The following is a 12875-nucleotide window of genomic DNA, read 5'->3' as shown; positions in this document are numbered from 1 at the left end:
AACAAATTATGTGACACATCAATGTACATATTCTTAACCAGAAACCCTCACAATAGGTTAATCATTCCATTCTATAGTTTTAACAGGTAAAGATGAAAATGTTTTTCTTAAATTTTGGTTCTTAATGACCAAATGCATAAAAACAAAATACAAAACCTTAAAAATAAGTAAGGAATTAATTTTTATCTTCAAAACAATATTGCAGTATTTTCTGATAAATCATCTACTTCTCTAGTAACACATGCATAGAGTATAGAATTTTCCTGTTTCTACGATTTTCCTTTAAAAACTCAATAAACCTACTTAAAAAGAACAGATCCACCATGCTAACCAATACATTTTCCCCAGAAAACACAAAATGAAGACAGTGTTTCTCCGAGTAATGTAACTGGTCTTGTGCCAAGAGGGGGTGAGGAGCGGGGGAGGGGAGGAGTGCTTCAAAATTAACACACGCAAGCCTATCTCTCCAATGATGTGAAAGTTTCAACAAAACTGTGAGCTCTTTTCATGGATTTACACTTGGCACACCTAGATATAACAGGCTCAGTATCAAATCATTATGGTATGTCAAGTTACTAATTGCTTACATATTTAAAAGTACAAGACAGAACTATTCATGATTTTTCTACTCATTAATGTCCATACATCTTTATAACTATACTAGAGGCCCGGTGCACAAAATTTGTGCACAGGAGGGGGGTTGTCCTTCAGCCCGGCCCACACCCTCTCCAATCTGGGACATCCCTCTTACAATCCAGGACTGCTGGCTCCCAACCGCTCACTTGCTGCCTGCCTGATTGCCCCTAACCGCTTCTGCCTGCCAGCCTGATCACCCCCTAACCACTCCCCTGCCAACCCGATCACCTCCAACTGCCCTCCCCTGCTGGCCTGATCACCCCCAACTGCCCTCCCCTGCTGGTCTGGTCACCCACAACTGCCCTCTCCTGCCAGCCTGATCTTATCCCCAACTGCCCTTGCCTGCCAGCCTGATCACCCCCAACTTCCCTCCCCTGCTGGCCTGGATGCCCCTAACTTCCCTCCCCTGCAGGCTTGATCACCTCCAACTGCCCTCCCCTGCCAGCCTGATGGCCTCCAACTGCCCTCCCCTACTGGCCTGGTCACCTCCAATTGCCCTCCCCTGCCGGCCTGGTCTCCCCTAACTGCCCTTTCCTGCAGGCCTGGTCCCCATCAATTGCCCTCCCCTGCTGGCCCAATCGCCCACAACTGCCCTCCCCTGCTGGCCTGTTCACCCCCAACTGCCCTCCCCTGCTGGCCTGATCACCCACAACTGCCCTCTCCTGCCAGCCATCTTGTGGTAGCCATCTTGTGACAATGTGGGGGCGGCCATCTTGTGGTGACGTGGGGGTGACCATCTTGTGACAACATGGGATGGCCATCTTGTGACAATATAGGGGTGGCCATCTTGTGATGACACGAGGGCGAGACACCACCTAGGCTTTTATTAGTATAGACTAGAGGCCCGGTGCATGAAATTTGTGCACAGGGGGGTGGGGGTTGTCCTTCAGGCCAGCCTGCACCCTCTCCAATCTGGGACCCCTCGAGGGATGTCTGACTGCCCGTTTAGGGTAGGATCTGGCCTAAACAGGCAGTCAGACATCCCTCTCAGAATCCAGGACTACTGGGTCCCAACTGCTCGCCTGCCTGCCTTCCTGATTGCCGCTAACCACTTCTGCCTGCCAACCTGATCACCCCCTAACCACTCCCCTGCCAGCCTGATTGATGCCTATCTGCTCCCCTGTCAGCCTGATTGCCCCTAACTGCCCTCCCCTGCAGGCCTGGTCACCCCTAACTGCCCTCTCCTGCAGGCCTGGTCCCCCCAACTGCTCTCCCCTGCAGGCCTGGGTCCCCCCCCAATTGCCATTCCCTGCAGGCCCGGTTGCCCCCAACTTCCCTCCTCTGCCAGCCTGGTAACCCCTAACTGCTCTCCCCTGCAGGCTTGATCGCCCCCAACTGCCCTCCCCTGCTGGCCCTCTTGTGGCAGCCATCTTGTGTCCACATGGGGGCAGCCATTTGTGTGTTGGAGTGACGGCCAATTTGCATATTACTCTTTTATTAGATAGGATATCAAAAATATGCATTTTTATTGCAGGTAATCATTTTGAATAACAGCAAACATAAAAGGCATTTCTTGAAAGACCTATTTTATTTCATTGCATAACTGTTAAAGCTTCATTTATGTCTTCTAAGTATTTTCATCTGCCTTTTATCCATACAGGGTGGGGCACAGTAGGTTTACAGTTGTTCACATGGAAAATAATACAATTAATAAATAATAACACAAAAATAATTCTGTACTCACAACTGTAAACCTACATTTGCCACACCCTGTATAACAGGCTCAGTTTCCTTTTGCTGAGGAAAACGTCTCAGGGGCAGGACTTGTCATGTTGCTCTTTAGTGATACTGACATGACAGAATATAAAGGGAATCTACTTTGCTTCTGAATACTAAACACCTTGTACACACTATCATGGCATATGGAGCCTTATTATTTTTTTTTCTACATCAGTGCCTCAAAATAGAAAAATAATGTAAGCCGCCTATGTAATTTAAAATTTTCTAATAGGTAAAGTTATTCTAATATTTAATTTAATATATCCAAAATGTTATTAGTTCAACCTGTATTCAACATATTTTATATTGACTCTTTGAAATATGGCCTGTATTTTACACTTAGAGTACAGTAAAGCCTCACTTAATGTCATCAATAGGTTCTTAGAAATAGTGACTTTAAGAGAAACGATGTATGGGGTGTCTTTATTTGACCTACCACACTAATGAATTTCTATCCAAAAGGCCTTTAGAAGGTGGGGTTTCCTTCATATAAAAATATAATTTCAGTGAACTAATGGATACAATTAGGTTAAAATATATTTCATTCAATAATTTTTATTGTATGACCTTGGTCACCCCAAACTCCCTTTCTCTGCCTCAGTTATTCCACCTCTAAGAGCAGAATTACCCCTCTTGGCCCAGAAATGCTGAGTATAACATGACTAGTGCAATGCCTTACAACACTTTATTTATTTAGACAGGTTAATATGTATTACATACAGCAGTTTCTGACATTCCTGCAGTAATTCAGCAGGCAGCCTCAACTATCAAGACCAATCTGAAATCCAATAGGTAAGCAACAATGGTAAATGACAAGCCTCTACAGATGTCATTCAACAAATACTTCCAGGCACCTAATAAGCATTAGACAAGGGGAATACATGACATGATAGAGGACCTTGCCTGGCAGAGGAAAGGAATTGCACATAGAAAAAAAAGACAAAAAGTGGTAAATGCCATAGTAAAAGAACAAAAACAGTGCTTTGAAGTTTGAGCTGACAGAGGTGGTTGAAGGTGACTCTCTAAACAATGACATCACAGTAAAACAAGCACTTGGGCTTAGTTTAAAACATCAGTAGTATTTCACTACAGACCTTCTCCAATGAGAAGAAAATGAATCATGGGTCACAGGGCAAGAAAACCCTCACTCAAAATCTTTATATCACTATGCACATTGTGTATCCAAGTAAAACAGACTTGTTTCTAAGGATAAAAATATCTAGCTTTTGGTAAAAATCCAAATTTACAGAAAAGCACAAAAATAAAATAAAAAAACCACCATTCACCAAAAATAAGTACCCACTCTTGCAGATACCTCCCATAAAAATATACACAATTCCAAGAGGTTTGGAATTTCTTGGTTCACCAGAAAAATAAATGCAGCAAAGTGAGCTGGGAAGCAGGGAAATCTATACGAATAATAGAGGAATATGCAAATTGTCCAGGACAACGTCACAGTAACGACCGAACAGCAGGCTGCATGGGGCGACAAGGCTGGCAGGGGGTGAGGGATGACCAAACGACTGACCAGCATGCTGTGTGGGGCGACCAGGCCGGCAGGGGGATTAGTGAGGGCCAACCAAACGACTGAACAGCAGGCTGTGTGGAGCGACCAGGCCAGCGGAGGGGGCAGTTGGGGACAACCAGGTCAGCAGGGGGGGGTGCAGTTGGGGGTGACCAGGCCAACAGGGGGGGCAGTAAGGGGCAACCAGGCCAGCAGTGGTGGGGGGAGGCAGTTAGGGGTGATCAGGCTGGCAGAGGGGGCAGTTAGGGGCGATCAGGCAGGCAGGCAGGTGAGCAGTTAGGAGCCAGTGGTCCCGGATTGTGAGAGGGATCAGGCCTAAACCAGCAATCAGACATCCCCTGAGGGGTCCTGAATTGGAGAGGGTGCAGGCTGGGCTGAGGAAATCCCCTCCCCCCGCCCATGCATGAATTTCATGCACCGGGCCTCTACTGCTATTATAAGTATCACCACTGAAAGTAGTAAAAAGTGACAACTGACAACGAGGAAGGATGCCAAAAAGTTGTTAAGTTTAGATCTACGCATTAATGAGGCCTGTCATGCTAGAGTTTGAGTATAACTACAGGTAGAGTGTTTTATAGATTTACTAGAGGCCCGGTGCATGAAAATTCATGCACTGGAGGGGGCATCCCTCAGCCTGGCCTGCCCCCTCTCATAGTCCGGGAGCCCTCAGGGGCGGGAGGCGACCCAGCGATCAGGGGAAGGCGACACCCCATCACATCTCTGCTGCTGCCACTGACTGGTTACCTGAGCCTCGGGTGGCCATAGGCGGCTGGGCAGCCGCCATCCGAGGCTTGCCTGTGCCTCGGGCCCACCCTGGGCAGCTGGGGGGCTGAGGATGGGTCTGGCCCCACTGCGCGCCTGCTGCGCGCCCTCTCCGCTCCCCCCCCCCCACCCCCCGGCCGGGCTGATAGGACTGTGGAACTCCAGCGGGGCTGAGGGGACTGGGCACCACCATCTTGTGGCTATGGATGCCGCCATCTTTGTGATGACGCGACAGTCTATTTGCACATTCCCTCTTTATTAGATAGGATAATAGCAAAGAGTGCATATGTATTAAACCACAAGCAATAACTGATGCTCACATGACAGTGTGGCTAATAATGAGACTGAGAAAAAGTTACAACATGCTCTATCAGGGGTGGGAACCTTTTTTCTGCAAAGGGCAATTTGGATATTTATAGCATCAGTCACAGGCTATACAAAATTACCAACTTAAAAATTAGCCTGCTATATTTGGTAAAACATTTAATTAACTCATCCCTAATGCCTCAGTAGGACCAGACCAAGTGATTTCTTGGGCCTTATAGGGTCCAAAGGCCAGATGTTGTGCAACCTGCTCTGCATAGTCACTTTAGACTTCAGAAGAGACAGCATTTCAGAACAACTTCCAGCAAAAACTGTTCAAATTAGAGTTTGGGCACTTACAAGAATATTTCAGTTATTTGAAAAGTTAAACTATACTGAACTCCTTTTTCTTCAGGAGTTGGGAGAAAGCTCTGCTCTGGAGTTAGGTAACCCAGGTCCTCCTCTCAGCTTTACCACTAACTTTGTTGTGTAACTTTGTAAAGTCACTTCACATCTCTGAGTCTCCATTTTCTTTAATGTGAGAAAATGTTAAGCTACAGCAAATCTAAGATTCTTCCAAGTTCTGACATCTTATATTTTATAAGTGAACTGTCACCGTTAAACCTAAAAATGAATTCCAATCACATATTTCAGCCATTATCACAAAGTATAGCTCCATTTTTGCGTCATCTCCTGAAATGTAACATTTTTAGTCAACAAAACTGAAAGAAAAAAAGGAAGAGGAGGAGTAATAAGAAAAAGTTCCCTCATCTTCAATGCATACAGCCAATGGAGCCTCTATACAGAAAATATTCCACCATTTGTGTACCTCTGCCCCTGAAGGAAACAAGTATGTTTTCCACGTGAATATGAATGGATTAAAGGCACAAGACTGCTATAAAATAAATATGTAAAGCAGCGTGGAAAGAGCACATTATTGTTCAAGAGTCAGGAGGCTTTGGAGCCCAGCCCAGGAAAACACTCTGTAACCTAAGGTGTGCCCTTCCAAGTCTTGGCCTATTTGTTTATAAAGGACTCAGAGAGATAATTCCAGACACATGTGTTTTTATGTCAATCCAACTTTCCTTAAAGGAAAAGTGTTTTAAACTCAGCATAGTTAAGATTTGGGAAGGATAGGTGAAGATTACTCTTTCACATACTTCTCTCAGTAGTGTTGTGCGCTAAACAGAAGATGCCTCCTGGATGGCCTAACTGAGGAAAAAGCACCTTAATGTAAGTATCTATGACATTTTGCTCATCGATCTGTGTTCTTACTCAATACACCTCAGCCAATATCCAATGTAGCTTAGAACATTCTCTTATGCATCTTTTCCTCTCATTAAAACATTTGGACTAAAAGAGTTTGTCTATTCCTAATTTGATAGAGATCAGGACTTTGTCTGGTTCCTTAGGATAGTGTTGAAAACTCTGTGGATTATGCTATGATGACATAGGTGACTTAGGCTCTAAGCTCATCTAGCACTTCACAAATTCCCATTAGATTTTTCTGAGATATCTCAGTCCCTGAGTCATGAAAAAAAAGGGGAAATGATCAACCTTGTAGGAGTGAGTCACTGAGAGCTGAGCAAGACCTAAGTTCTGCCTGCTCTCCTCCAGCTAAATTCATGCTTATTCCGTATCTTGGGAAGAAAAGGCAGACAATGATAATTAAAATAACGCTATCATTAAGTCAATTTTCCAGGAGACTGGCCCACTGTGTTCCTTCAGAAGGAAGCTATCTTGTTACCTAAGCCAATACCTTCATCCTATCCTCTCTGACTATAAGAGAGGGCACGGAGCTGTAGACCCAGACAGTAAGGCCGCCACACTGCAGCACCCTCTGGCAGCCAAAATAACCCACCTGAATTTCTGAGACACTCCCCACAATTCCCTACCTCAGTTAAGGTTGCCAGATAAAATAAGAAACACCAGTTAGATTTGAATTTCAGATAAATGACCAATAATTTTTTGCAAAAGACATACTAAAAACTTTTACTTGTGTATCTGAAATTCAAATTTAACTCTTGCATGGGACATAGTTATACTAAAAATATATTCAGTGTTTATATGACAGTCAACTGCAATTGGGTGTCCTGTTCTTCCATTTGCTAAGTATGGCAACCCCAGGCTTTTCTACAACAAGAAAAAAAATTTATTGCAGCCAGCAAAACAAATCTGGAAGGAAGGGGGTTGGAATCTACACAAGCTGATTTTAAAAGGAAAGTTCTATTTTGATGTAGTCCTATTTGTGTCCTATTTGTTTATTTTCTCCTTAGTTTCCATTGTCTTAGGAGCTGTGTCGGTAAACATATTGCTATGAGATATGTCTGATATTTTGCTGCCTATGAATTCTTCTAAGATTTTTATGGATTTCTCGTCTCACATTTAAGTCTTTTAGCCATTTTGAGTTTATTTTTTGTATGGTGTAAGTTGGTGGTCTAGTTTCTTTTTCTTTTTTTTTGCATGTATCTGACCGCTTTTTCCAACACCATTTATTGAAGAGATTGTTTTGACTGCATTGTATGCTCTTGCCTCCTTTGTTAAATATTAATTGAGTATAATGGCTTGGGTCGATCTCTGGGTTCTCTGCTCTGTTCCATTGGCCTATATGCCTGTTCTTGTGCCAGTACCAGGCAGTTTTGAGCGCAGTGGCTTTGAAGTATAGCTTGATATCTGGTATTGTGATCCCTCCAACTTTGCTCTTCTTTCTCAGGATTGGAAAGTTCTACAATAGCAAGGACAAATGATTTTAGAGACTATCACTTCCACCCGAAGTCTGTGTATCATTGAAATTAAAGGGTTTACTATCCTTATTTGAAACAAACAAAGGTATTGTGGTAGGCAGAACATAACCTCTTTTCATAGTACGTTGAATATTAAGTCATCTGATTAAAAAGGTGAAGGTAGATTAAAAAGTATTTTAAAATGCTCAGAATTCTCCAATACTTAAAAAATTTTCTAAGCATTAAGACTAATGACTAAGTCATCTATGGTAGGTATAATTTTCAAACTTATTGGTGGCATTCAGTGTTAGCATCCACCACTTCCCACTTAAATTTGCTCCGGTAAGACATGTGAGCACTCCTTAAGTTCTTTGCCGTCAGACAAAGAACACCTCTGCAGACGTCAGCCTGGGAAACAACCCATTTGGGTTGAGTAAGGAGGGCAGCTGATAGAAAGAGAGCGGGGCTGACAGAAGACTTGCAGGGAAGACTTGAGTCAGGGTCAGGAGGAGAAAACCGGATGGTTCCCAGTATCTCAGATCTCCGCAGTGCCGCTTTGTTCCTCCCTTAGAGATTAGACACACCCCGGCTCAAAACACAACGCCACTCCAAAAGGAAGTAATCTGGAGATGTGCATATCTCTGTTTAACGGGTATAATGAAGGGAGAGGAGCCTTCTCCTTCCTAGAGCATGGAAACTGCAAGAGATACAAAATAATTTAAAAGGTGGAGCCACAGAATGCAGGCATTTTAATTATAAAAATACAGCCATTTATTCAGCAAGAAACATTTATTTAAATTTACTTGCTTATTATTTTTTAAGATATTGAGCAGTGGTGATCAATAACCAACTCCTGACCACACAGAATTTCAGCCTGTTGTTCAGAGAAGCATGCTGAGGAATCGGAAGCAATGGGCTTTAAGAAATAATGACGCTGAGCACATTCTGGATGCTAGCCACAGTGCAAAGAGCTTTGCAGAAATTTATCTCATTTGTCCTTCACCACACCCCTACGAGTTTAAAAAAATAATTCTTATAATAATTCTTATTTCTATTTCAACTCAAGGAAAGACGAAGTCTGCAAGAGGTTAAGTAAGCTTTTCTCTAAGGATGCAGACACGGTAAACTGCAGGGGGATAATTTGGATCCACTGCTGACTAATGGCAATCCCATGCTCTTAACCCTGCATGGACACTCTGTCCCCGATTTAATGGCACGTGTTCTGGGTAGTCATAACACTACCTTTGACATAGTGAACAGAAGAAACGCACTTTTATTTCTCTGGCACTTCGCTGTACAATGATGCTAGATCATCTCCCCAAAATTCCCACACCCAACAATAAAGGCTCTATTCAATTTGAACCGAAAATTCCTCAGGTCAGCAATACCTAGTCCCATTTCATCCTCCTGACAGCTCTCGGGTGTGCCGAGGATAAGTGACTTCCTCAAAGCTACACAACTAGATCTCAAATTTTGATCTTTCAAATCCACATCCAGGGCAGGTACCATTACACCACAGCTGGATCCATGATCTCTAATTTATGTCACAAAGTTGCAAATCAGTAGACACAAAAACATCCAGGTTACACACCCAACTACAATACACCAGCTATTAATTCTCAGGTTTATGAAACAGGTTCTTTCTTCCCGATGAAAAAGAAAGTAGATGAAAATTCAGACTCAATGGCAGGATTTCAAGAGTTAGGCGGCAATGCTGACACCGTGGTGCAAGCCTAGCTTATGTCTGCAATGTCCCAGGCACTGGTAATTGTGGGAGAGACCTGCCACTTCACAGCTCACCCACAGAAAGCTCCTGCTCCTCCTGGATCTTCACAGGGTACAAAGAAACTCAACAGAGCTCTGCTTGGCAGGTTTTGGGTAGCAAGAAACCTAAAAGCTGCTATGGAAATCCAATTATCCTTATTAACCCAATAGTCCATTTAGGGTTTTGCAGTTCTTCAGATGGAGTCAAGCCCCTTCTGGATTTAAAAGAATTGAATAAGAAAACTCAGATTTCGCCTGGCCGGTTTGGCTCAGTGGATAGAGCGTTGGCCTGCGGACTGAAAGGTCCCGGGTTCGATTCCGGTCAAGGGCATGTACCTTGGTTGCGGGCACATCCCCAGTAGGAGGTGTGCAGGAGGCAGCTGATTGATGTTTCTCTCTCCTCGATGTTTCTAACTCTCTATCCCTCTCCCTTCCTCTCTGTAAAAAATCAATAAAATATATTTAAAAAATAAATAAATAAATAAATAATAATAAAAAAAAAGAAAACTCAGATTTCAAGAGGACATTGAATCAACCTTAGGGGACAAGTGATTTAACCTGTTAAAATCCTCTATTTACCTTAAAATCCTCTATTTACCTACAGTCAATGAGATAATTGTTAGTCATTCTCCTCTATGGCATTTTTAAAAATTTTGTAATTGTATTTTTCCTTAATTTAAAGATTAATTTCCCCCAATTTGCCTCAAATATAAGCTTTTACATACAGGCAGTCTCCACCTCCCACACAAGTTACCTGTCAGGTCATTCCATACAGTCTATCTCTTGCTGTGTATAATTCCCTGTTTCCTATAGGGAGAAAGAAAAAGCACTGGAGAAAAAAAGAGGGAGAATGAGGAGACTCTACCAGACCCAAGACTGATGCATTTTCTACACACAAGGCATGCTGCTAAGGGTTGTAAAGAATAGAAAACAAACCTCAACACAGCCCCTCTGTTCGCAGTGTCCAGGAGGCAAGTGATGGTGTGCTATTCCAGGTGGGCATAAACCTAAGCTTTTAAGGGCTAGGGTGGGTTGACATGTGATTTCCATCCTGCTGAGCCTTCCTTTGTGCACACTCACCCCAACCCCAAGTACAAGGCTGTTTCTGTGGACCTTTCAATCTGTTTTGCAAGCCCTACCTCCCAAGGAGCAGCTGCCGAGACAGGGAAAACTGAATGCACAGCCAGAGCTAGTAACTTTGACAATCAAATTGCTTTGAAATACTGACAGAGTCCCACAGTACCAGGTGATCAGTCATAAGCAGAAAGGTTGACTGTTGCAAGAAAACAAAGCAACAAAATTCTAGGACGCCAGTGTTCAGTGTCTGCAAACTGTATGACTAAACAAATCAATTCAGTGACCAGCATTTTATGTAAAGAAATGGAAACACATCTTAGCAAGAACTGGGTGCATGGCAACAAATAACGTTAGGTTCAGCTGTGTGTGTATGTGTGTGGGAAACTGGTCAGGATGTAAAATGGATTTCTTACTGGGGCAGGGGGTTGTCATGATTTTAAAAGCTTGGAAAATGCTGTCTTGGGTTCAGTAGTAAACTCAGTTTTAGGTAATAACAGCGAAAGGGAGCATCAAAAAAGACCATGACCCAAGAAAAGGCAAACAAAAATGAATAAAAATAAATACATCCTCGCCCTAGTCAGTGTGGCTCAGTTGGCTGAGCGTTATCCCATGCACCAAAAGGTTGCTGGTTTGATCCCCCAGTCCGGCACATGCAGGAGGTAACTGATTGATGTTTCTCCCTCACATAGATGTCTCTCTCTCTCTCTCTCTCTCTCTCTCTCTCTCTCTCTCTCTCTCTCTCTCTCTCTCCTCTCTAAAATCAATTAAAAATAAATAAATACATCCTCTGAAGAGCTGACCATACAGTCTTGACGCCAAACTTATTCTTGGCATGAAGTAACCCAACTATCTGAGAAAACTACCTCAAAACACCTAAAAGATTTCAAATGCAGGTGTTTTGAAGGCACAGACCAAAAAAATAAACATCAAGTTTTGAAAGACAAGAAGCCAGATTCCCAAACCATAAAGACATTACTAGAATAAAAATGTTTATGTTTCTACATTAAAAAGCCTGAGAGTAGACAATGCATACTGCAGAGCATGAGAGTGGCCCAGGGATAACACACAGGCAAAATGTCACACAGGCGATGCCCTAGTGTGGGAAAATAATATAGGATCACTTTCTCTTAAAGGTCTAACACATTTAACATAACCAACACATTTAACATTCAATAACATTTACTCAAATTCTTTTAAATCTACTAAATTGTTTACCTTTCAGTATTTAAAGCAAATATTTTTATGTCTTTGAAATAGCTAAGAAGTTAACAAAGGGAGGCTAATACATTTACCCTAAGTCTTTCCCAACCCTCATATGTCTCTCCATGACAAGTAATAGATTAAATGACTTCATGGTCACTGATTCATTCATTAACAAAAATTAATTAAGCAAAAATTAATTTAGAATCTACCAGGCAGCAGGAATAGTTCTAAGGTAAGGTAATGTAAGGTAAGCTGGTTCTATCTGCTTTATTTTTAACCTACATAGGGGGAAAGCTTCATGACATTGGATTTGGCAATAATTCCTTGGACACAACACCAAAAGTACAGGAAACAAACAAACAAACAAAAGATAAATTGTACTTCATCAAAAAGAAAAACTTTTGTGCATGAAAGGATACTATCAACTAAATGAAAAGACAACCCACAGGATGGGAGAAGATATTTAAAAATCATATACATGATAAGGGGTGTTAATGTCTAGGATATTTAAAGAAAAACTACAACTCAACAACAAAAAGAACCCACAAACCACCCAATTAAAAAATGGGCAAAGAGCCTGGCCCCGGGTCTGGGTGAGGCCGTGGGCCCCTGGATCCGGGTGAGCCTGGCCCCGGGTCCAGGTGAGGCCGTGGGCCCCTGGATCCGGGTGAGCCTGGGTCCTGGGTCCGGGTGAGGCCGTGGGCCCCTGGATCCGGGTGAGCCTGGGTCCCGGGTCCGGGTGAGGCCGTGGGCCCCTGGATCCGGGTGAGCCTGGGCCCCGGGTCCGGGTGAGGCCGTGGGCCCCTGGATCTGGGTGAGGCTGGGTCCCAGGCCCGGGAGAGGCCACGCGCCCCTGGGTCCGGGTGAGGCCATGCGCCCCTGGGTCCAGGTAAAGCTGAATCCTGGGTCTGGGCGAGGCCGTGTGCCCCTGGATCCAGGTGAGGCTGGGTCCCGGGTCCAGGTGAGGCCGTGGGCCCCTGGATCCGGGTGAGCCTGGCCCCGGGTCCGGGTGAGGCCGTGGGCCCCTGGATCCGGGTGAGCCTGGGCCCCGGGTCCGGGTGAGGCCGTGGGCCCCTGGATCCAGGTGAGGCCACGCGACCCTGGGTCTGGGAGAGGCCACGCGCCCCTGGGTCCGGGTGAGGCCACGTGCCCCTGGGTCCGGG

At 44.0% G+C, this 12875-nt stretch overlaps 1 protein-coding gene across 6 annotated transcripts in view; it reads right to left on the bottom strand.

Annotated features, from left to right (window-relative positions):
* LRCH1 (leucine rich repeats and calponin homology domain containing 1) overlaps positions 1–12875 on the bottom strand; it is a 230572-nt gene that overhangs the window by 167160 nt on the left and 50537 nt on the right. The window lies entirely within an intron of this gene.

This window comes from Cnephaeus nilssonii (genome assembly GCF_951640355.1).
Source record: "Cnephaeus nilssonii genome assembly, chromosome: 8".
Taxonomy (NCBI): Eukaryota; Metazoa; Chordata; class Mammalia; order Chiroptera; family Vespertilionidae; genus Cnephaeus; species Cnephaeus nilssonii.
The sequence above is the reverse complement of the archived record's forward strand: the minus strand, read 5'-3'. Positions and strand labels throughout refer to the sequence as shown.